This window comes from Cervus elaphus, chromosome 31 (genome assembly GCF_910594005.1).
Source record: "Cervus elaphus chromosome 31, mCerEla1.1, whole genome shotgun sequence".
Taxonomy (NCBI): Eukaryota; Metazoa; Chordata; class Mammalia; order Artiodactyla; family Cervidae; genus Cervus; species Cervus elaphus.
The window spans coordinates 53912242-53936617 of NC_057845.1; positions in this window are offsets into that span (position 1 = coordinate 53912242).

Consider the following 24376-nt stretch of genomic DNA (forward strand, 5'->3'; position numbering starts at 1 on the left):
GGTAATAATGATACTGAGTTAACCCTTATCTAGCACTTGCCAGATCCCAGGTATTGCTCAGCATGCTTTATGTTAACTCGTTGAGTCCTTTTGAGGATCCTGTCATTATCCACACTTTACAGATAAGGACACTGGGGAACAGAGATGAAATAACTTGTCCAAGTATTTCTAAGTAGAAAATGCTACAGGTGGTCTTCACAGCTTGGCAGTCTGGCTTCAGGATCTGCACTCTTCACCACTTACACACACTGCCTTGAATTGATGGTAACTCTGTTATGGAAAAATCTCAGTAAAGGACTAGAACAAGCATTCAGTGAGCCGTACTTAATTATTTGGTTGGTTCTCATAACAATGCAAAGAAATGTGTTACTTAAAATCTCAATAAAAGACTTGAGAGAATTTATACAGCTCCTATTGTGTGCCAGTTATTGAGTCAATTCTCATGAAATGTGAGGGGTAGGTTTTCTTACCCCTGTTTTACAAATCAGGAAACAGATTCATAGAGTTAAAGTAACTTGCCCAAGTTACAGCTGGTCAAGAAAAAGAGCAGACATTGCAGACATTCAAAAGGTGTCTGTTTGATTTCAAATTTCTATTCCTTCCACTAAGAAGTATGGACAAACTAATATTTGAAATTGTTTTCCTCACAGATTTTTGGGTTTAAAAATACATAATTATATACAAAACAGAAATAGACCCACAGACACAGAAAACAGACTATGGTTACCGAACGGGAAAAGGAGGCGGATGGGTAAGTCGGCGGTTCGGCACTAATACACGCGCACTGTTACATTCGTGCGCTGCGCGCAGCCGCTCATCCTGTCTGACTCTGCGGCCCCGGGGACTGCAGCCCGCCAGGCTCCTCTGTCCATGGGACTTTCCAGGCACGGATACTGGAGTGGGTAGCCAGTCCCTTCTCCAGGGGATCTTCCCGACCCAGAGATCAAACCCACCTCTCCTGCATCGGCAAGCAGATTCTTTCCTACTGAGTCACCTGGGAAACCCACACACTGCTGCATATAAAACAGACACCCAACGAGGACCTACTATACAGCACACGGGACTTTACTTCAATATCTTGTAATAAGCTGTAATAGAAAAGAATCTGAAAAAGAACTTTGCTCTATACCTGAAAACAATACAATGTTGTGAATTAACTATGATTTAAAAAAGACGCACTTTACAAAACAAAAAATACATAATTATTACATTTACCAAATGAGATTTTTATTGAGCAATATAACAATGGCCAGTTAACAGTAATTACTCTGTTTTGACCTAAGATCTTAAGCATCTTCTAGAAAGAGAGACATTGGAACCAGAGCCCAGAGGCTGCCATTTCAGATCAGCCCTTTTCCACTAGACTCTGATGAGGGCTTTGAGCTTGATCATGGTTGAGCAGAAACTGACTCACAGACTTTGGCCTTCTCTGCAGACCCATTTATGCCAAAAAGCAGCTGATTTATCCTTCAGATCTGTGTACTAAATGAATTCGCCCAGATAAACAGATGGTCTGACCAGAGTGGCATTTCACAGCAACATGTGTTTGTTTGAATAACATGGTCATAAACCTTTCACTCTGGGTCTAAAATTAAATTGTGGCTTTTGGATGTTACCTGGGGCCACTCAGAAGAGAGCATTCAAATGTCGAATTTATGGCTTAGTTTCATCAACTAGTCCTACATAATTTTCTATGGTCGTTTATGAGATGAACCTGAAACATGTACACATTGTGAGTATGTGTGTGGTGGTGTCGGGGCTTCCGTGGTGGCTCAGGGGCAAAGACTCTGCCTCCAATGAAGGAGCTGCAGGAGACGTGTGTTCAATCCCTGGGTCGGGAAGATCCCCTGGAGGAGGGCATGGCAACCCACTCCAGTGTTCTTGCCTGGAGATTCCCATGGACAGAGGAGCTTGGTGGGCTACAGTCCACAGGGTCGCAGAGAGTCAGACACGACTGAAATGACTTAGCACACGCACGCAGTGGTGCTGGGGGTACTGGGCGTCGAGATCCAAACTCCGTGATTCTGATTACAACTACACAGACAGGTTCATGCCTGGGTCTGTGCTTTATCACGTGAAAATTACACCTCACTGCCGTTCTAAGCCTAAAGTTTCACCTTCCAACACAACAGCAGGCCAAGACTCTGATGTCTACTCTACCATTAACTTACTATCACTGTATCTTGAAAAACTAAGAGAAAGGTACAGAAAGAAGTACTCAGTTCTTATAGCAATGTTTCCCTAAATTGTAATCTGATGTTGCAGCTGTGACTTTGTACATTAGTCATCTCAGGAGGGCCAAGGATGATGTAGGGATCTTTGGATGACATACTTACCAAAGGTGGAATAGGATGAACAAGAAAGATAGAGTCGGAATCTCTGAAATGCAGTTCTGTACTGTTTTCTTCTCATATTTAATAGTCACAGAGAATATTATTATTATTTGACTACATATTTAATAGTCACAGAGAATAAGTAAGACTGATTTCTGTCCTATCAGAGTCATACATTATTATTTGTGTGTTTATCTAACTACTACCCACAAGAATAAAAGAAATGGCCATTATTATAATAAAGGTGTGATGGCATTATGGAAATTATTTTCTCATTCCTGTTCACTATTGTGTTATAATTTTAAAGTAAACATTTAATTTTGAGATAATTATAGATTCACATGTGGTTGGAAGAAACCACATAGAGGGTTCCTTGTGTATTTTTCACCTATTCCCCTAGTGATAAAATCTTGAAAAAATAAAAATAAAAAACTATAGTAAAATGTCACAAATAAGAAATTGACTTTGGTACCATTAATGGGCATTATTCATATTTCATTAGTCTTACATGCACTCATTCTGATGCCTACGGGCATGTGTGTGTGTGCATTCAGTTCTACGCAATTTTACCACGTGTGTAGATTTGTATGACCACCACTATAGTGAAGATACAAAACAGTTCCACATAAGGATCTCGCTGCTGCTGCTGCTAAGGCGCTTTAGTCGTGTCCGACTCTGTGCGACCCCATCCCTGGGATTCTCCAGGCAAGAACACTGGAGTGGGTTGCCATTTCCTTTTCCAATGCAGGAAAGTGAAAAGTAAAAGTGAAGCAGCTCAGTCGTGTCCGACTCTTAGCGACCCCATGGACTGCAGCCCACCAGGCTCCTCCGCCCATGGGATTTTCCCGGCAAGAGCACTGGAGTGGGGTGCCATCGCCTTCTCCACGGGCTCTCTCTAATGTCTTCTTGTAGCCATAGCCAACTCCCTCCCTCTTTCTCCTCCCTAAACCCTCCTAACCGCTAACCTGTTCTCCATCTCTATACTTTTGTCATTTCAAGAGTGCTACATAAATGGAATTGTATCATACAGTATGTCACCTTTTGAGATTGGCTTTAAACTCAGCATAATTCCCTTAAGATTTCTCCAAGTTGTATTTCATAGTGTAAATGTACTACACTTGGGGTCATTCATTCCATTGAAGGATAAATGGTTAGACAAACTCATTTTTCTTTTCCAGTTTGGGGTTATTATGAATAAAGCTACTATGAACATATGTATAAGGCTTTTTGGGTTAACACAAATTTTAATTTTTCTGAGATAAATGCTCAGAAGTACAATGGCTAGGTTTTATGGTAAGTACCTACTTAGTTTTCTAAGAAACGTCCATACTCCTTTTCAGACTGACTTGACTCTTTTACATTCCAACCGGCAATATGTTAGATTATTATGTCTTACACATCTTTGATAGCCCAGATCAATTCAAGTTCTCAGTGATGTCTTCCCTCCCTCATCATTTTTACCTATGTGTATCTGTCTTCATCTTATTGGTCATTAACATTTGTAGCCTTTGAATCTTTAATATTTCTCCTCATTTCTTCTACACTGAAAGCTTTCTGAGTCCTAGGATTGTTATTTCCCTTTGGCATTTCCCCTGCCGAGCTTGGCACAATAATAAGTAATCAGAAAATAGGCTTTTGAATGTTTAAAGTTGAATAAACAGTAATAAGGATCAATGAAATGTGTTGTAGTTTTCAGAAAATTACCAACATTCTTTAGAAGTGATGTTATTGCACCTAGGTAAATTCTTGAACCATTGTAATTAAGCAACTTACTACAGATACAGCAAATATATGATTATTCCATTTTGTTCCCAAAATAAACATGATACTTTCTCTATGAAGACATTAAACCATCGGGGAAATATTAAAATATTGTATCAGATTTTATTAGAATGACTTAAATTACTGGTTTTTATTGCCTTTCTCTGGGTATTTCTTGCCTAGCCATCCTGTCAATAGTTGACATAAGGACAATGATGTACTGGTAAAGGTTTAACAACAAGTTTTCTGGAAGGAAAAAAAAAAAAAGCCCTGCCGTGTCGCCTTTGCCAATTTCCATGATTTAAAGACTCTGACCACTGCCAATTTCAAGCTGCCATTTGAGATCACCAAATGCAGACTGAGGAAGAGATGCCTAGAATAGGCTCTAGTGAGCCAGTGCAAGGTAGCTCCAGCAAACCAGTGTTAGGGATATACTATATTTTATTAATGGAAAATGTTTTACTATATATCTAAATTCAGATGAGTCATCTGCATGCACATGGACACTGGGAGTTTTTGAGTGATTTTTAATCTCCAAAATCTATTTTTCTCACCGGTAACCTCTAATGTTTAATACTTTCCTGGGATGTAGCCCACACTCCCCCCAGCTGACCTCCATTCACCCCTTTTGTCCTGCTCAGATGTCTCTTTCTTAGATTCCACTGACCAGTGTCCCCCTACCCCGACACAATTTATCACAGGACCACATGTGGTAATTTTTCACCACAGTCCTTACTTCAGAGCACTATATACAACACAGGAATGAATATAGGTTTCTTTTTGTTCCTCTTTACTGTCTGTCCTAGACTGGACACCACTCGAGGGCAGGGGCTGGGTCTATTTTGCCCCGCCTAGTCCCCGCAGCGCAATGAATGAATGGAGAAATTCACCTCCTTTTGCACTGAGGCAGCCCTTCCTCTGCTCATCTGGGCCACGAGCTTTTCGGTCTGTTAAGATACCGCAGGGCGAAAGAAGCTATTGCCTTTCCAACCATCCTCCTCTGTTAGACGAGGTCACGGGGGAGGACGTGATTGTCGGCTGACCCACAGACTGGATCAGGCCGTCGGAGACTCTTCACCCCTGGTCCTGCCGATCCCTGCAGTGTACGTTCTGCCCACCTTTCCCACAGCTGGGGCCGTCTTCCAGGATGCAGCCTTGAGAAATCAAGGTGGCACGCGGAGCATCTGGGTGGTAGGTGTGACTGAACCAGGTACGGCCTCTGTGTAAACGTTTAAGAGGCTGGCCAGCGGTGCAGAGATCTCCTCTGCAAGAGGGTCAATTTCAGATCTCACCAGGAGGCTCGTGAGGTTTGGAACCGACACCATCCCCAGTTGGACTCACATCAGCAGAGCACTCTCTGCACTGTCACCATGGGTGAGCGGGGAGGCTGTTGATGGAGCAAAGCGCTCCTTGCCCGAGGCACACCAGGCTTGGAAGCCAAACACCACGCTGCTGGCTTCTGAGAAAAGAAAAAGCTTTACTGCAGGTCAGTCAAGCCGGCAGGAGGCAAGGGTCAGCTGTGTCTCCCCATGGCAAGGTGAGACGGGTGTTTAAGGGCTAGGGCTCTCCAGGTGAGAAGGAAAAACAGAACGAGAGGTTGGTTATCAAGTTTCCCGACTTGCTAAACTGTTATGCGCAGGTGCAAGCAGGCTTCCCGTCTCCTTGTGGGTCCCGCGGGCAAGTCCTAGGCGGGCTGGCGTGAAACAGGTGCGGGAAATTTGGACTGTGATGGCAAAAGCTCACCGGTTGGACAAGCGAGTTTGTTCTGCGCAGACTCTGATCGGCCATATCGGTTCCATCCAGTTTTGGGCAGTTTTGTTGCATTAATTAGCCTATCTGCTGTTGTGTAAAAGGAGCTCAAGAAATTGTGTCAGTCACCAGTTTCTGTTAGCTCTATTGGGTACGTTTCAAGGTAGGGGGATTTATTTCTTTCATTAGCAATTACCAACTTTTTTCTTTCCCACTGTTCTTCGTGTGTGTGTGTGTGTGTGTGTGTGTGTGTGTCTGTGTCTGTGTTTGTGTCTGTGTGTGTGCGCGCGCGCGCTCGCACTCAGCCGTGTCTGACTCTTTGCGACCCCATGGGCTGTATCCCGCCAGGCTCCTTTGTTCATGGAATATTCCAAGCAAGAAGACTGGAGTGGGTTGCCATTCCCTACTCCAGGGCATCTTCCGGACCCACAGGATGAGCCCACAGCTCCTGCATTGGCAGGCAGATTCTTTACCACTGAACCGCCCTCACTAGAAAAGCGCTTTCAGCGTCAGTTGGTTCGTTCGGCCCTGCAGATGAATGAATCTCTCAACCTCTCTCCCGGCACTCTGCCTCCCTCCACACCCGCCCCACCCCCATCTTTGTTTTACAACCAGATTATGTTTGTTTAAGGGCTTCCCAGATGGCGCCAGTAGTAAGGAATCCTCCTGCCAATGCAGGAGACATAAGAGACTGGGGTTCAATCCCTGGACGGGGAAGATCCCCTAGAGGAGGAAATGGCAACCCACTCTAGGAATTTTGCTGGGAGAATCCCGTGGACAGAGGAGACGGGCAGGGTCACAAAGAGTCGGACGCAACGAAGCAACTCCGCACATGGCACATGCTTGCTTTATCATTATAAGGGTAAAGGGGCGCGAAACGCCGTTGTTTCTTTGATTTTGTATCACTCACAGAAATTGCAAAGCTAAAGAGATTTTCCTGGCTGTTTTCTCTCTTCTGCTAAAATATAAGCTCGCTGAAAGCATGTTTTTGTTTTTTTTTTTAAATTGTATGTTCTATCATCTGGAACCTAGAACAGTGCCTGCTACACAGTAGGCATTTAATAGACATACATTAATGAGTCAATTTAGTTCTGAATCATTTCAATAAATTAGGAGCATGCAGTGCATTCTGGAAAAAAAGCCAAGAACAGATGTTTTATACAAGAATGATATTTAAATATTTTGAAAACAAAATGTATGAATAGAAATAACTATAAAAATTAGCAATTAAATATATGGAATGAAATAACTCAATTTAACGGAAAAGAATTCACTATTTTATGGGGTTGATCTTTGTCTTGTCCTGTTAACACCTCTCAGGCTCTGGGTTTTGAAAGTACCAATTTCCTGAATTAACAGCTAGTTGATTTTTATCTTCAGTGTTAGTATTTTACATGTATGTGGCACTTTAGAGATTACAAAGAGCTGTTTCTTATATTGTCACACATGATTATTATTCAAATTAAATGAAGAATTTCTTATGCTTAAGTCAGATTGCATGTTGTTGGATATAAAAGAAATAGATACTGTGTCAGAATAGGCTAGTTAACTTTGAAGATCCGTTTCTCTTTCCTTAGAAATGAGAACACTGATTTTAAGCTGGGCACAGATCAGACACCTAAGAATCTGTTTTCCTCAGCTCCCTTACAGCTTACTGTGAACATGGGGCTAAGTATCTGTTAATGAGATTTAAGTGACAGTGTGAAAAATTCCTCCCTTAAATGGAAAACACACTATCTTCTTTATCCCTTCCTACATCCGAATACCTAAAATGCGTTTGTGATAGCTGTAGCTTCAGCAGTCATCTTAGACCCGGAGGGGAAGACCACGACCACTTCCATCTTATCTCCCATTGTATTTTCAACACTTAGTACAAGACGTACCATATAGTAGGTAGAAAATTTAACATTTATTAAATAAATGAATAAGCATAATTTCCTTGATTATATTCTTTCCCACATTTTCTTTCTTCTTAGAGAAGCTTTGGCCAGGTTTATACTAAGGAAGTAGTTGCAATAATAAAATTATCAAAGGTCCACACTTGTATAGTCCTGTGCTATACCATAAATCATCCTTAGTCATTTACACCATTAACTAGTTTTTTAAAAGCTGTAGAATTATTTTGAAATCTTCATTGTAGTTCTTGGAAGAGTTATTGCATGTAAGGATTCTCCATGAAATAAGAAGTTTGTGTCAAGACAATCTATACTAGATAAGAGATCTGTTAGATTAGGACTAGATTTTCACAAATCTCCAATGATTTAATAAGGTAAGTAGAGGAAGCAGGTGCCCTAAGGAGACATTAAGTACGACCGGAGCCCGAGAGAACTGGGGACTGCGTTGGGGTGTGGTTCTGGGTGGCCTGTGTCCAGGACTTTTGCATATGAAGTAGATTTTATCCTTGGTGTTCTCATAGGTGTCATTCTATCACTGGTAATTCCTGCAATTTTATGACTAACTTTATTTAAAAGCTTCATTTGGGTAATAGATGTCTCTGGTTGTCATTACGTTATTGCTTTAAGTTATAAACTATATTAGAGTTTTTGAGAGCAGATATTAGGGTATTATATGGTTATTATAGTTCCAAATTATCATTTAGAATATCCTAAATTCACACGCTTCCAAAATTCCTTAATAGATTGCTCAGTTAGTGTCAGAAAGATTGCAGGGGAACATTTACACAAAATAACAGGATATTGTTCCTACTTTTCTGGTTTGAAAGATGGAGTTCAGCAATGTTCAATAAAATATCTTAAAACATTGTGCATACCGAGTCTTACTGTATACCAGGTAGATTCACTGCCTAATCTTTATAAAGGATGGATTTTGTTTTGTTTTTTTTTCCTTGGTATGTGTTTAATGGTGGTATTTTTTGCAGTAGCTAACACTTGAGATTTCAGGAGAGAAATTTGGTGCTGGAAATATTTACTATAGTACTGGCACATAAACCAAAAGCTATTAGACTTTAATGCTTTTTCTCCCTAAACTTTTTATAGCCTTTCATTTTTAATCGCTGCCAATCTGCTGATTTTATTTTAAGTAGATACTTCAAGACTGTGCTTTGTCAAAACAGACAGATGTATCATTAAATTCCCTCCCAAATTACACATTAGGCAATGTCTTTGTGTCTTTGTTTCATGCGCTACTGAGGTATTTGAGTTTGTTATAATCTGGAGTAAAAAGAAGGCCAGAGAGCTGATTTGCAGAGCAAAAAGCTCTGTTATTCAGAAGTGACTGTTCTGACTGCAGATGACTTTGTGAAATGCATATTAGCCACGAGGGTGGCCACGCTTTTGTGTGCTCATGTCTGTAGGTCACCGTGGCACAGTTTTGCTGAGACAGGCTGATGGAAGAATCTGCATTGGAAGTCTCTGGAGTTGTTTTCCTGTCTATTAGTCATCTCTTTCTAGAAAGGGGTGAGGGATAATTTGGGTAGTTCTCAAATGTGCCTTTTCACTTGGGTTATCTAGTAGCTTCTTATTAGTGCTGTAACTAACACGTTACCACAAACCAAGTGGCTGAAAATAACACAGAATTTAGTATTTTATAATTCTGGAGGTCAGAGTGTGAACTGGATCTTACTGGGCTAAAATTAAGGTGTCAGCACAGCTGTATGCCCTCTGCGGGCTTTCAGGAAGCATTTGTTTCCTTGCCTTCTCTGGTTTCGGAAGGGCTCTCTGCCTTCCTTGGCTTGTGGCCCTTCCTCCTCCTCAAAGCCAGCAGTGGAGCGTCTTCCAGCTTCCTTCTACTCTGACCTTTCTGCCTTGTGATCACATTGTACCTATGAGAAAACAGAGTAATTTCCCCATCATAGGATCCTTAACTTAATCACACCTGCAGAGTCCTTTTTGCTATGTAAGGTGACATTTTTACAAGCCCCAGGGATTAGAACATAGGCATCTTTAAGGAGGTCATTATTCTGCCTTCCACAGATTTTTTAGTAATAAATAAATGAATGCATATTAAGGAACTTCTGTATGGAAGCCTCTTTTCTAAAACTGAGAACCTGTGATAAATTTCCTTTCAGGCTGGACAACTCCTTCTGGAAAACCATGTTTTTACCAAGTAACTCTAGTTAATAGTTAATGGTTTTAGTAAATGAAAAGAAGTGGAGATTATCTTCTAATAAGGGGAGCATCTGAGTAAGTTGAAGCTCCCTGAGAGCTGCGTGCCTGTCTTTGCCCACGGCCCCCACCTCACGATACACAGGCCAGCAATGCCACGTTCTTGTCTTCACTGGCCTATTGTTTTCTCACCCCATCAAGACAGGTTGAATCCCTAATCTCAGAACTGGGTGAGAAAACATTCTAAGAAGGGACGCCTGGCATACCACGGTTATCATGTTAGCATTACGGCTCTCCTGAGCCAGAGATGGAGGTTGAAAAGACAATCTGGAGGGCTTCTCCGGTGGCTCAGTGGGAAATACTCTGCCTGCCGATGAGGAGACACAGGTTCAGTCCCTAGTCTGGGAGGATCCGGTACACCGCGGAGCATCTCAACGCGTGTGCCACGGCTGCTGAAGCCTGTTCAGTCCCTGGTCTGGGAGGATCCGGTACACCGTGAGCAGCTAAGCGCGTGTGCCACGGCTGCTGAAGCCTGTTCTCTCCCTGGTCTGGAAGGATCCTGTTCAGTCCCTGGTCTGGGAGGATCCGGTACACCGCGGAGCATCTCAACGCGTGTGCCACGGCTGCTGAAGCCTGTTCAGTCCCTGGTCTGGGAGGATCCGGTACACCGTGAGCAGCTAAGCGTGTGTACCACGGCTGCTGAAGCCCATGCGCCCTGGAGCCCGTGCTCCACAGCGGGAGAAGCCCGTGCCCCGCGCCTGGAGAGTCGCCCCTGCCCTCCGCAGCTGGAGAAAGCCTGCACCGCAGGAAGACCCACTCAGCCAAAATGCATAAATAAGTACATTTTTTTTTTTAAAAAGAGACAGTTTGGAATCTTCACAGCAAGCATCTCTAGATGAGAAAATATGAAAATTAGCATTAGAAACCCTCAAAATGGAGATGATGGAGAAATTTCCATCAACTCTGGCAGCTGCCGTTCTGACAGTGGTGTGGTTTACCAAGTCATATGAAATGACTGTGCCTCTCAGAGTAAGCCAGGCTACTGAGGAGAAGCTGGCTGGTTCAAATGACAGAGAATGACAGGAGAGACGCAAGCCCTGCATTTTATGTGCAGCCTGTCATTGGAGAAGCCTGTGCATCATTACTGGTAAGCCGTACTAAATCCTGAAAATGTTCTCTTCGCTTCTAAAACTGTCCCTACTCTGGGGACTAAATGTTCTTTTTGTTCCTTTTGCTGCCTCCAGGGTGCATTTAAACCTCCCTTTAATACCTGAAGTTTGTCATGTGTGGGCCACATCGGTTTTGCTGAGCTGGGTGATGTCCCATTGGGTTTTGGAGGCTCCTCGATCAATCACTTACCGGAACTCCCTTGCGGCTGCTGGGAGAGGCTTTCTCTTTCCCCATCAGGAAGAGATAGACATTTTTACATTTTCTCCTGAGGTCTTGGGACCTCTTCAACCCAAAGACGGGTGTGTGCAGGCCTCCCGGTGCGTTTCCACCTCCAGAGTCATCTCAGCTTTCTCTCTGGGGGCAGATTCGGACACCTGCCGCCACCATGGGTAGCCCACAGGGTGGATATTCTACTTTTAAGGCAGTTTTGTCTCTACTTTTTCTTTTCTCCTGTCAAGTTAAAAGGAATTGGTATTTGTTTTCAGAACCTCTTTTTTTTTTTTTCTCCATGTTAAGTATTGATGGTTAATGTTCCAGACTTTTAAAATTAATTTTTCTATTCTTCCAGCTTTCATTTGTTAGGGTCTCTGCAAGGCACCGGGCTGAGAATTCTCAAGGATCCTGTATCTGAGTCCAGGGAATAAGTAGATAGTGGAGCGAACACAGGTTCTCCCTGAGTCCCAGACCCGGGTGTGTGATGATGTCGCCAACATGCTGTGATCCTGAGTAAACCCTTTCCTCTTCCAGGCACTAGTGTTTCCTCCCCTGGGAAGGACGGTGGCGCTCGGCGACTTCCAGGCCACTCGGCTCTGCACTCAGATGAGTGTGAGGCCAGGAAAGCAGCTCCCCTTCATGCCCCTGCTTCCACTAGCAAAGGGGAAATCGTAGGGAAAGGCAAGATGCCAGGATTCCTTCTAAGAGGTGACACCTTACAGAAAACACTCTCTCTACCTCTCCAAGACAAAACCTTTCCGCTTCTTGGTATATATAATGCCAAGAATCTGAGATGGAATCCGTTTAATATGAACCCAAGGCAAACAAGCCTTCCCTAGTAGCTCAGTTGGTAAAGAATCTGCCTGCAATGCAGGAGACCTGGGTTCAATCCCTGAGTTGGGAAGATCCCCTGGAGAAGGAAATGGCGACCCACTCCAGTACTCTCACCTGGAGAATTCCATGGACAGAGGAACCTGGTGGGCTGCAGTTCGTGGGATCGCAAAGAGTCAGACACAACTGTGTGACTAACTTTCACTTTTCAAGGCAAGCAAATAAATGCTTAGTTATTACAGAAACAGGATGGTAGTAATTTTAAGAAAATCAACCCACTTGGTATTAAATTAGAAAGGTAGCTGATGTTCACTGTCAAAAATTAAGAAAATAATAAAAAGGAGAGGAGGCAGGAATAAGATTTAACACTAATCTCACTGTTTAGAGGTATCTACTGTTAACATTTCAGTATGCATCCTTGGAGGGACTTCCCAGGTGGCTGTTGGTAAAGAACCTGCCTGCCCGTGCCAGAGACCTAAGAGACATAGGTTTGATCCCTGGGCCAGGAAGATCCCCTGGAGAAGGTCATGGCAACCCACTTCAGTATTCTTACCTAGAGAATCCCTTGGACAGGGAATCCTAGAGGGCTGCAGTCCATAGGGTCGCAGAGAGTTGGACAAGACTGAACATGGTACTTGCATCATTGGAACCTTCCAGTTCTCATTAGTCCTGCCCCAGACTGGATGTCTGTGTCCCTACAACATTTATATGTTGAAGCCTACCCCCAATGTGATGATATTAGGAGGTAACACCTTTGAGGGTGATTGGATCGAGAGGGCAGAGTCCTCATAAATGGGGTTAGTGTCCTTATAATAGAAAACCCACAGAACTTCCCTGTCCCATTGTGTGAGGACCCAGGGAGGGCATAGCCGGGTTTGAACTGGGAAACTGATCCTCACAAAGTCCAATTCTGCTAGTGCCTTCATCTTGAAATTCTTAGCCTGCAGAATTGTGAGAAACAAATTCCTATTGCGTTTGAGCCACTCAGTCTATGGTTATCTGTTATAGTGGCCCAAATAGACTAAGACAAGTCCTGATTAAAATTGGGAGTACTTTCCGTATAATACATTTTTTACATAGCACTATATTGTCAGTAGTTATAAAATAATATACATCATCCTATTTTCAGAAGTTAATGATATAAGCAAGAAAAAAATAAACACTTTAATATTCACCTTGATTCTTAGACAGTGGTGAGTCTTGTCTTTTTCCCACTTTGTGCTTTAGGCTTTCTTTTTCTCTAAGGTCTCATTGAGACTCAGCACTATTTTCAGAGAGCATTGTTTCTTCAGAGAGCCATGACATTTTTTAAGCACAGGTAGAACTGCATGTGGTTCCTGCCCTTGGACACTTCCCTCGGCTGGCACAGTGATTGACCTGGCATCAGTTACGCTAAGTGCAATTTAAGGAGTGAGGGTGTGCAACCTGGAAATTAAGCCATTAGCACTAAATTAAGGCCATTGCGAAGCAGTCAGGACACCTTTAGGCCCAGTATGCCTTCTGCTCTGTCTTTCTGCTCAACGACAGAGATTTGGTCAGCTCATCACGTTCCGCTGAGTGGGTCAGGTGGATATTGGAAGAAGCGTGGTTACTAGGACCGCTGTCCTTGCAGGAGAGGAGCCTGTGCTCTGTGCTCAAGCATTGGTGCCCTGCGATTCAGGGTTCACAGGGGATTAATTCCCTCCCCCAGAGCACATCTGTGGTGCTCACTGTTTGTACCCCTTACTAAGCTGTGTGTGTGTGCACATTTGTATGTGTCTGTGTATGAATGTGTGCCCCCATGTGACAGTTTGTAGACACCTATGCAATTTTAGGTACAGAAACTCAAAGTTATAAATATTATAGAAGGAATTTATAAAGGGATTTGAAGTCAGAATGCTTTATGTTTTGTAGTCTATTTGTGCATTTATCTGGCTAATTGTGGTTATTTTCTTATATAGAAGGTTTTGCTATGTCACAACTTACAATAGCCACTTATTTATTAGTATTTCTTGATGCCTACTACATGTCAGCTGTCTGCTTGGCACTGGAACTGTAGGAATGCAAATAAATAGGCAAATTCTCTGCTTTCCCAGAATGTATGGTCCAGTGAAAGGATGCAAGATATAAAGAAATAAATTAAGTAGATGTTAATAGCTGCTTGGAAGAGACAAAAAAGCGGGGAGAAACCATAAAACAGGGGTGTAGGGATAGGGAGTGTGTGTGAATGTTGGTGGGTATTGGTGAGGAAAGGTGGCGGTCATTGTTGTTTAGTTGCTAAATTGTGCTGACTCTTTTGTGATCCCAGGGGATCTTCCCAGCCCAGGAATTGAACCTGCATCTCCTCTATCTCCTGCATTGGCAGCAGGTTCTTTACCACTGAGCCACAGGGGAAGACCTGTGGCTATTTTAAATAGTACTGGGGACAGATCATGCACATGATAAACATGAGTGATGAGGAGGCATGTGAGTGGAGACCTGCGGCTCATGAGGGAGGAGTCACGGAGCCACCTGGAGGAGGGTGATGTAGGCAGAGGGATTGGCGTGTGCAAAGGTCCTGGGGCAGATACACATGTGATGTATTTGAGGAAAAGCAAAGAGGCCAGTGTGGCTGGAATAGGGGAAATGAGGAAAACAATGCTGAGGGGTGAAATCAGAGAGAAATCATGGTTCTCAACTTCAGTAAGCATTTCGTTTAGATCCTGCGTGCCTGTCACTTCACTTACACTTTGACCCACTGTGCTCTGATCCCTGGGGGAAGAGAAAGTCCAGCCAAATGGACTGGTGGTCGTTTGTTCTTCTGCTATGGTAACGTGAGAGGGTATATTAGGGTATTCATTTTCTATTGTCGTAGAATGAATTGCCACAGATTTGGTGTCTTCAAACAATGCTATTTGTCACCTGTAATTTCTGTGAGTCACAAGTCCAGGCATAGATTAACTGGCTCCTCTGCTAATGGTTTCACAAGCTAAATCAAGGTGTTGACTAGTCCAGGTTCTTACTTGGAGGCGTTGGGTGTAGAAGCTGATGATAAGCGCATTCGGGTGGTTGGCCAAATTTTCTTCCTTGCCACTGGAGGGCTGAGATCTTTATTCCCTTGCTGACTGTCACCCACTCTCAGCTTCCAGAGTCCCCTGTAGTCAGTCCCCTGTCATATGGCACCCTCTGTCCAACAATGGAGAGTCTCTTCCTATATCTGATCACTCTCACAGTTCTAATCTCTCACACCAAGGAGGGTCCAGTCTTTGAAGAGTTCATCTAATTAGGTCTGGCCTGCCAAGAATCACCGTCCCGTCTTAAAAGTCAGCAGGTTAGGAAACTAATTTGTTGTTTGCTCATTCAGTCATGTCCAACTCTTTGTGACCCCATGGACTGCAGCATGCCAGGCTTCCCTGTCCTTTACCATCTCCCGGCGTTTACTCAAACTCATGTCCATTGAGTCATACATCTGCAAAATCTGTTCATAGCAGCACCTAGATTAGCATTTGTTTGAATTACTGGGAGATGGCATACTGATATACATACACCAAGGGACAGGAGTCATTTCTACCGTCTTAGATTTCTGCCTACCGTAGTTGGGAAGCCTGCAGCTGGAAGGGGAACGTTTGTGACTACGTGTCCTTGGGCACACCCAGGCCCACATCATCCACATTTACATTGGATTGGGTGAAGTGGATGAAATGGCTAAGGTTGAGGAGGACAGGGGTTTTGATGGTGCTGACTTAGAGTCGGCACTAATGAAGGTCCGAGGAGTGGGGAGAGGAAAGTGGCATCTGTTGGGTATGACTGTGTGCCCCCTGCTGGAGGCTGTGAGCCTTGGCTTACATAGGGAAAGCTAAGAGTTGGTAAGCAGGAGGGGCTGCATAGGGAGATTGAAGATCAGGGGTTAGGAACCCAGAATTATGAGTAACCTGGACAGTGAGTTTTATCTGCAGGGGGATAGGCTTCGAGCATACAAGGAAAGCGAAGTTCAAAGAATCGTGTCTGAGAAGAGATGTGTCCAGGTGGCCAAGCCAAGCCTTTTCCAGGCCTCCTAGAGGTCCACTACGGAGTGGTCCAAGAATTCACAGCATCACCATCACCCAGGTGCTGCTTGGACATGAAGACTGTTAGGTCCCACCTCAGACCTGCTGAGTCAGAACCTGCATTTTATCAGCATCCCCAGGCGACTCCACACGCATTAAATTTTGAGAAGCACTACCCTACTTTATTGGTCCAAGAATGAGATCTATTGTCTAGACTTTTCAATAATCTAATAGTTATCCTGGAGTTTCAGGTTTTCCTGAAACCCATTTTCAGGAAAACTTTAGAATCTTGCTGCAATGCAGGAGACCCAGGTTCAATCCCTGGGTTAGAAAGATTCCCCTGGAGAAGGAAATGGCAACTCACTCCAGTATTCTTGCCTGGAGAGTCCCATGGACAGAGGGTCGCAAAGAGTCGGACACGACTGACCACCTGACACTTTCCCTTTCTCAGTAGTCTGCTAAAGTTCTGCATCCAAGCCTACCCCATAGTCTCGGATAAATCCAGGCAGCCCTCCGGCCTCTGCCGACCAAGGCACAGCCAGTCACAACTATAAACACCTGCTCACTGTCACTGCTCTGGCCCCGCGCCATCCCCGCCGGTGTTCCCGCTGTCACCCAGGGATTGCATCATTCCAAGAAAAGGCTTCTCAGAAGAGGAGAAACTGTGGAAAGTAATTTGAGATCTGCTGGGCTGATAGGGCTTCTTATGAATACGCAGCCGGAGTAATGACACTGGCTATCGTAAACTCATAGGGTGCCCGTCAGGGGTGGGAACTCATGAGGCAGGACTCAATCTGCCGAGTCGATGAAGCAGAAAGGTTCTCCCCGGGAGGCCAGACGCTGGGGGGAGCCCCACGGGAGCCCGTACTGGGAGGAGCCATCAATCTTGTGAACTGCTTCTCTTGCTCTTCAGCAGTAATGAGTCTGTCCAGCAGAATGTGACTAAATGGCTTGAAGTTATCAAATGGAGTGCCAGCCGAGGCCCTGTCCCTGCTAAACAAACCTGCCAACAGCCTCCACACATACCCCCCACGCAAGATGAATGGCCAGGTCGCTTTGAAACTTCACCAAAGCTCCTGCCTCTCCCAGGATGATGAGGCAGGCTTCTGCTGAGCTGAGATAATGATGGAAATGGTTACGGATTAATGAGGGTAGACTGTGGATCAACGATACTACTAACCGTGTGCATCTTCTCTTGGAAGCCTCACAACAGTTCCAGGCAGTAGTTTATTTCACAGATGGGGAAACTGAGGTTTAAGAAGGAAAACCGAGTGAGTAGCAGGTCAAATAATCTCAGGTGGACTTCTGTCCCCAAAGTCACGTTCTTAACTTCACTCTAATCTGAATTTGCCTTCACCAGCCTTTTTCCCCTGCGTAAACAGTCCACACGGGGTCACGTTCTTCAGCAGAGGGGTGTTTATATACATTACACTTGATATCTGACACTACAGCCCCGCTCACCAAACCCTACAGATGGTTCTGCCCTGGAGGAGGCAATGACTAGGGAATTTATTTCAAAATTGAAAGCTCTATAATTATCTATGCTCCTAGTACCCAATCAACAACTATGTGTGGGAATACTACATTTAGTAGATACAAGAATGACAACATCCAGCATTTATAATATGCAATAGTTTACACCTACACCTTATATTCATTTATCCTCATATATATATCCTATGTATTTGTAGTATACATAGAAGAGCTACTATTTTTATAGTAAAGGAAACTGAGGCTGAAAAGTGAAACTGGACTTAGTCATATAGCTAAGGAAAACCTCAACCCTATGTATCCTGACTCCACAGTCCGTGCTTGTTCCATGTGACCGCGACTGTGGCAGCAAATACAGCCGCATGCGGCAGTGTGTCTTGTCTGTAATCACTGCTGTGGAGGAAAGTACACAGGGAAATGGAACCCGCGATTGTTGACATTATATGACAGACTCAGGTGATCTTCAAACTTAACGAGTTCCATCGGAAGGTGAAATGAAAGTGAAAGTTACTCAGTCATGTCTGACTCTTTGCAACCGCATAGACTATACAGCCCATGGAATTCTCCAGGCCAGAATACTGGAGTGGGTAGCCGTACCCTTCTTCAGGGGATCTTCCCAACCCAGGGATTCAACCCAGGTCTCTCACATTGCAGTCAGATTCTTTACCAGCTGAGCCACAAGGGAAGCCCAAGAATCCTGGAGTGGGTAGCCTATCCCTTCTCCAGAGAATCTTCCCAACCCAAGAATTGAGCTGGGGTCTCCTGCATTGCAGGCAGAGTCCTGTTCCATCTGGATGACTGCATTTGGAGTGTATAAGGCATGTTTACCATCTGAGCCAGCAGGGATGGTAAAGAATCTGCCTGAAATACAGGAGACTCACATTTGATCCCTGGGTTGGGAAGAACTCCAGGAAAAGGGAATGGCAACCCACTGCAGTATTCTTGCCTGGGAATCCCATGGACAGAGGAGCCTGGTGCACTGCAGTCCATGGGGTCCCAAAGAGCCTGACGTGACTTAGGGACTAAACAGCGGGGGATGCTGAGGCTGTGGTCCGTGCGCCCGCCTGAAGAGCAAGAAACTTAGAAGGTGAGCAGACCACACTCCCCCACAGGGCTCTCAGTGCTTCTCAACTCAGGCCACGAACGCGACAGCTGAGGCCGAGATCGCCCCCGTACCGAGCAGCCCACTCCATGTGTGCAACCACCGAAGTAGCCGAGGGTGAGGAGCTCGCGTGTGGACGTTTAAAGGTGTGACGCCCAGAGCCGTCGAGGGTGAAGGGCTGTGGTGTGCCCGGTCTGAACATCGTGTGTGCAGCAGGGGGTGTGAATGTTGTGTGTGCAGGGGGTGTGAACATTGTGTGTGCAGGGGGTGTGAATATTGTGTGTGCAGCAGGGGGTGTGAACGTTGTGTGTGTAGCAGGGGGTGTGAATGTGTGTGCAGTGGGTGTGAACGTTGTGTGTGCAGGGGTTGTGAACGTTGTGTGCAGCAGAGGGTGTGAATGTTGTGTGTGCAGCAGGGGGTGTGAACATTGTGTGTGCAGGGGGTGTGAACTTTGTGTGTGCAGCAGGAGGTGTGAACGTGTGTGCAGCAGGGGGTGTGAATGTTGTGTGTGCATGGGGGTGTGAACGTTGTGTGTGCAGGGGGTGTGAATTTTGTGTGTGCAGCAGGGGGTGTAAACGCTGTGTGTGCAGGGGGTGTGAACATTGTGTGCAGCAGGGGGTGTGAATGTTGTGTGTGCATGGGGGTGTGAACGTTGTGTGTGCAGGGGGTGTGAATGTTGTGTGTGCAGCAGGGGGTGTGAACGTTGTGTGCAGCAGAGGGTGTGAACGTTGTGTGTGCAGCAAGGGGTGTGAACGTTGTGTGTGCAGCAGGGGGTGTGAACGTTGTGTATGGTGGGTGTGAACGTGTGTGCAGCAGGGGGTGTGAACGTGTGTGCAGGGGGTGTGAACATTGTGTGTGCAGCAGGGGGTGTGAACGTCGTGTGTGTAGGGGGTGTGAACATTGTGTGTGCAGCAGGGGGTGTGAACGTTGTGTGTGCAGGGGGGTGTGAACGTTGTGTGTGCAGCAGAGGGTGTGAATGCTGTGTGTGCAGCAAGGGGGTGTGAACATTGTGTGCAGCAGGGGGGTGGCTTGACAAAGAAAGCCGTAGAGCCAGGACTGTCTTTTCACAATTTAGGGCATTGGTGTCTTAACAGCCCTGTGAATTCTGCTGTACATTTTTCATATCTACATAGAGCTGGAAGATTTTTTTTTTTCAATGACAATGTGATATTTTCCTAAATGAGGCTTTAGGTGAGAAGCTTATCAAGGAAAAGATTTTGTGGAACCAAACAGCAAATAAAATCTAATAACCGCTCTCATCCTTTCAGTGAAAAGTGTCTCTGAAGTCAGGTTGGAATGTTAGTCCTGGCTAAGTTCAGTGAATGAAATTCAGATATTTTCTCTCTTTTGTTGCCCAGTGTTTTGTTGGGGGTTTTTCTTCCTCACAGCCCCTGAGTATTACCTGAGATAGCTAGCCTACTTCTCCTTTCCTTTTCTTCCCCTTCCCTCTCCCCTCCTCTCTCCCCGTCTCATCTTTTCCTGACCATCTCCTCCGGGTCTCAGCGGTCTGGTGCTGGCGGCCGGCGCGGACGAAGCTGCCTCAGTGCAGCGTCCGTGTGCAGCCCGGCAGGCCTGAAGAGCGCCTCTGGGAGCAGAGAGCCTCTGTCCTGACGTCTTCTTCAGGTCGGTGGGTCTCTCATGGTCTCCTGGTGCTGGAGCCCCCTCCATGAGACCTTCTCCAGTATCTAGTGGCCGTTCTTCCCAGGGAAACCATCTCAGCCAAACTACGTGCATTTTCTCTCTTAGCATTCAGTCATTATTATTTTTTAGCCTCTTTCCTCTTGTTCAATCCAACATCATCTTGTCATCTAGGGAACTAAGCCCTTGTTTTGCAGTTTGCAGAAGATTCTGATAAGAGCTTGGTGTGGAACTCATAATCACTTTATGAGCCAGGTTGCAAATGGTGTTTACAAACCAGAGGCAAGAAGTCAGTAGGTTACATCTGAGGAGTAGTTGGCCACTGGGAGACGTAGCACACTGCGGCTTTCAAGAAGAGAATGAATGCTGTGTCCGTGCTTTCTCATGCTCTATATTTTAATATTCTTTATTTTTAAGAGCGGTTCTAGGTTCACAGCAGTATTGAATAGAAGGGTCTGAGGTTTCCATTGACACCTTGACCCCACCCATACATAGCTCCCCCCTCCATCATCAGCATGCCCACCAGCGTGGTATACTTTTACAATTGATGAACCTATATTGATGCATCATTATTATCCAAAGTCTATAGTTTATATTAAGTTTCATTCTTGGTCCTGTACATTCTATGGGCTTCAAAAAATTGTGTACGAAGACGTATACCCACCATTATAGAATCATACGGAGTATTTTCACTGCCCTGAAAGTCTTTTCTGCTTTGCTCATTCATTCCTCCCTCCCCACAACCCCTGGCAACCCATTGATCTTTTTACTGTCTCGATGGTTTTGCTTTCTCCAGAGTGTCATACAGTTGGAATCATACAGATTATTATTTTCACACTAGCTTCTTTCACTTAGTAATATGCCTGTAAGTCTCCTACATGGCTTTCTATGCCTTTTTAGCTCATTTCTTTTTTAATAGGAAATAACATTTAATTGTCTGGATATCTCATAGTTTATCATTTCACCTACTGTACATCTTGGTTGCTTCCAAGTTTTGGCAATTTTGAATAAAGCTGTTATAAACATCTGTATGCATATTTTAATGTGGATATGAGTTTTCAACTCCTTCTAGTAAATGCTAAAGAGTATGAATGCTAGAGCATATGTTTGGTTTTGTGAGAAATGACCACTGTCTTCTGACGCGGCTGTATCATTTTGCATTTCCGTCTGCAGTGATGAGAGTTCCTGTTGCTTTGGATCCTTCCAGCATTTGGTGTTGTCATGATGCTGGATTTTGTCATTCTAATATGTGGGATGGTATCTTTTTAATTTGTGTTTCCCTGATGGCATATGATGTCAGACATCTTTTCATAGGCTGATCTGCCATCTGTATATCTTCTTTGATCTGTACGCCTTCTTTAATAGGAGTACCTATTAAAGTTCTATTGTTTTAAAAAAAAGTTTTCTTTTCTCCTTAGCATAAAAGTCACACATGCTCAAAACTAGCTAGCAGTTTCCCATCTCATTCTATGTTTTACAACTCAGATGAGGGTGTGGCTTGCTGGGGCTTAGTTTGGGTCAAAAAAGCCAGAGATGTAAATATGTGCAAGCCTTCTATAATTAGAAGCCTGCAGATTCTAATGAGTATATGAATGAGTAATATATGATTCTAAGGAGTGTATGAGTCAGGGTTTGTTGGTAAAGCAGAAGACACCCCAGGTATCTGAAGGAGGAAGAGGTTGAATAAGAAGAATTTGAGTTGGCATAACTGGAGCCTTCAGTTGGGAGGCTGGGGGAGTAAAGGCAAGCAAGATGTCAACACAGGAACCAGGAAGAACAGGCTCACGAGAAGCTGTCACCGTGGCCTCACACGGAGCAGTGGATGGCTCCCAGGAGGATGCGAGGAGGCCTAGGGTAAGGTCCTTGCCATGTGCGTCATCAGCTGATACACACATCTTGGTCTGCAGCTGCCGTGTGGGGAGCAGCCGGCTCTTCTCTTCCGTCCTCAAAACTCTTAAAATGCTGGCCGAACCTAACTGGGTCCCCTGGCCAGGGACCTTGGGAACTGTGGGATTTGAGCTTCTCATCCCCTGCAGTACAGAGGAGAGCTTAGACAGGTAGGGAGGGTCTGATTTTCAACCAACAATATCTAGCAGTTTGTTTGTTCGCTGACTGGGGAGTTTATGGTGGGTAGAGTCTATTGCACTGATCCTAAATCTCCTGACATACTGTAACAGCCGCTTTAAAATCTGAAGCTAGGGGAGTAGGGAGTGCCCTGGCTAATGTCCCTAGACCCACCCTGCCTGCTTCTTCCCTGCCTCACGTAGCATTTCCAAACGTGTCTGGGAGCAGGCCGGATGGTGGGTCCCCTTGTCCTCAGACAGCAGGGTCACTTGTTTTTCCTTCCCTGGAAGGCCCAGGAGATGCTTCCCTCCACCCTGTTATACTAACCCTTTCCCGCCGCTGCTCCCCCACTGACGGGCGCCCTGGAATAGCCTTGGCTTTGGTTGCTCTCTGATGTGCCTGCAGCCAGGAGGCCAGTGACTCCAAGCATGTAGGCCTGACAGTTTCCCTGGCAGTCCAGACGTAGCCTGAGATGGAGGGCAGCCTTGATGAGACTCCACTGGGGTCAGAGCAGGCAGAGTAAATCACCCTGACTCCCCACTCGAGCAGAAGTGAGGCAGGATGGCGTGTGGGATGGCGCAGTGGTGGGTGCTCACCACCTCTCCTGGAGAGTCAGCAGCTGCCCCGCCAGGAGGAGATCCTGTTCCATTTTGCTCATGTGGCTCCGACGTATTGGCCTCAGTGGTTTGGGGCTCACTGCTGCAAACCCACGCTCAAAAATAGAACCAGCCTCGTCCATGAATTGCTCTCAGGCCTTTTTTGTAGCGCTATTATGTCATTTTGAAAGGCCTTCAGACAGATACATTCATTTATTTGGCTGGAGATTGGGAAGTCAGGCCAGTGAAAGGGAATCTCATGACCTCCTGGGTCACAGGAATATGAAGGAGGCAGCACTCTCATTATCCTAGAATGGTCCAGTGACATCTTGGAGCATCAGTGCATCATACTTCTCTCCAAGACAACGTGCTTCCCTCCTCATGTAGTGATCCCGTGAACTTCCACTTCCCCATTTGACATCCTGATTGGTCACTTAGAAGTACCTAAAGACACTCAAAGCCATGGACTTGAATTTTATGTAGTGTCAAATTCTTTCTCTTCAGAAACTGAAGAACTCTTTGGATATATCTCTTGGTTAGATATTTGACTCTACAGAATCCTATTCAATGTAAAGAAAGCAAATTTCACAAACAAGTGTGCAATACTTTTTCACACCCTCATCATTGCTATCAAGTTACAATCTAAGAATGTCACTGAAAAGATACTCCTCCCATCTGTGGTCTCTTGGTTCAGGACCTGACTTCAGTTCCTTCATCATGTCACCTTGGAGATTGCAGAATCACTTTATGCTCTGTGCTGTACACCATCCCCTCTGATTTCTGGGGACCCTTCCTTCCACAATGAGGCGCTCATCCTCCACAATCATCAGTCGCCTTACCCCTCCACCCCCCGACCTCCACGGATTCCTTCCCTGTGCTTCCAGATATATGCACAAGTCACTTTGGGATATGATATTTGAATATCTTGCTAATGGTTATCCTTTTTATTTGAACCTTAAAGCTTCTCAGCTAAGTGATCTCTACTTATGAGTGCATTTCCTGATCCTTCCCACTGTTATTTATTCCTTGAAATCTAGTTTTGGCACTTGTGGTTTTCCTGAAACATCATCTTTTTTTTTTTTTTTTTTTGAGAGTCACACGTTTTCATTGCCCATCACAGGATATTCCTTTAGAGTCATTTCAGACCATATGCTCTTAAATGATAACATTTCTGCATGTCTAAATAATTCTCTACCTACAGCACTGATTCCGGAGAACATACACTTTTTATTCAAGAGAGCTTATTAAAGCTCTGTCATCAGGTAATCCAGCCTGCAACAACAATTGGTATTCAGCCGGCAGTACGTTCAGAATGTGATGGTATGTTCAGATTCAGCTCCCTGTCCCTCTCCAAAGCTGG